Source organism: Vigna radiata, unplaced genomic scaffold, assembly GCF_000741045.1.
Source record: "Vigna radiata var. radiata cultivar VC1973A unplaced genomic scaffold, Vradiata_ver6 scaffold_263, whole genome shotgun sequence".
NCBI lineage: Eukaryota > Viridiplantae > Streptophyta > Magnoliopsida > Fabales > Fabaceae > Vigna > Vigna radiata.
The window spans coordinates 371731-373561 of record NW_014543979.1 but is presented as its reverse complement, the minus strand read 5'-3'; the positions used below and the strand labels follow the sequence as shown (position 1 = coordinate 373561).

At 40.2% G+C, this 1831-nt stretch overlaps 1 pseudogene; it reads right to left on the bottom strand.

The window, feature by feature from the left end:
- Nucleotides 1-1485: 1485 nt before the first annotated feature.
- The window catches only part of LOC106755090, a 3732-nt pseudogene continuing 3386 nt past the window's right edge, over nucleotides 1486-1831 (bottom strand).

Here is a 1831-nt window from a genome sequence, read left to right as displayed (position 1 = left end):
TCGATTACTGGTGCAGGTTCTCTTCAAGTTGGTATAGTGGTTTCCTTCATTCTATTTATGTACCTTTTATTGTAATCTGTTAAATCTCTTTTTAGTGGAACTGTTAATCACTCTTTGTAGTGATTAACGACTGGACGTAGATTCTGTTGAATCGAACCAGTATAAAAATCCTTGTGTGTTTTTCTTTTGCCCTACACTCATTTTATTTTTAACGCACGTAATCTGCTTGGTAAAAAGGCTAATTTCGTTTCAACTGTGACTTATTACGCTTTACGCTCTCTGTGTTTTAATCCGCTGCGCTAAACTCTTTTAAAAATTAACCCCTCCGATACCAACACACTCTAGCAGATGTATCTAATGTTGTTGGCCCTCCTCCAAGGACTAACATGGTGATGAATCCAGCCCTTATCCATCTGGTGCAAGGCACTCAGTTTCACGGCTTGTCAAATGAGAACCCGTATGATCATTTGACAACATTTAGTGAAATCTGTAACACGGTGAAGATGACGGGAGTGCCAGATGAACGAGGAAAACTCAGCTTGTTTCCATTCTAATTGGGAGGCAGTGCTAAGACATGGTTGAATTCCTTTCCTGAAGGAACATTCACTACATGGGAGACTGTGGCAACTAAGTTTGTCAATAAATATTTTCCACAGTCCAAAGTTACTAAGGGAAGGCTGGAGATATCATCATTCAAACAGGGCATGGAGGAGACTCTTGGTCAAGCCTGGGAAAGATTCAAGGGCTTATTGAGGAAGACACTAGTCCATGGGTTTGAAAAGACAACTATAGTTCTTGCTTACCTAGTGATGGAAGCATCAAATGAATCCATGCCTGGAGGTGCTTCTCAGATGCAGCGGATGATTGAAACAGTGTTGATGGATGAAGGTGCTCAAAGTGTTTGATGGAAATCCGATGGTGTGTGGCTTTGGCGTAGTGGTGTAATCTAACTCAAAAAGCTTTCCTAAGGGGAAAGGAGCTAGAGGATAAGCAAGATAGCATTGCACAAGAGTGAACTTGAGAGTTTAGGTGAGAATTCAACAACATTTCATTACTCAAAATCAAGTTCTATTTCCAAAGGATGAAACTCTCTATTTATAGATGAAGGAGAGCTTCTAATCTTGTTGTGCAAGCTATCCTATATGTGCACGTGGTGTAAAACAAAGGAAAGAAACTTGGAGAGCAAGCTACAAAGGCTGACTCAGCAGAAAACAATGAAGAAGATGAAGTTGTGGTTGCTGGCGCTAGGCGGCAAGAAGAGGGCGTTCGGCGCTCGCAATGTTCCTTTCAAGTTTGATTTCCTTTGTCCTTTGCTTACGTGGCAGCCTTCTTGAGTTGCATAGACTTGGTTCCTCTTCTTTATTAATGTCCTACAAAAGTAAGGTAAAGTCATTTTACAAAGAGAAAGAGGATTTAGTAATTAATACTCCATAAGAGTAAAGTAGTGAGTGCTCCCTCTTCCTCTTGGATTCTCTTGGACATGGCTCATGTTAAAGGTCCTATGTTGAGCTTGGGTGGTCCTCCATCAGTCCCTCCCTCTTGAAAAATATCTGACCTCAGATCTTGGGAATCCTGTTGGGCATCTCCTGTGATAGGAATTAAGTCACAGATGTTAAAAGTAGGACTAACACCATAACTTTTAGGAATGTCTAATTGATATGCATTATCATTTATCTTCTTGACCACTCTGAAAGGACCATCACCTCTTGGGCTTAATTTGGATTTACGTTGAGAAGGGAATTTATCCTTTCTCAAGTGAAGCCAAACTAAATCTCCCTCATTAAGAATTATTTGTTTTCTCCCTTTGTTGTTGTATTCAGAATATTTTTGA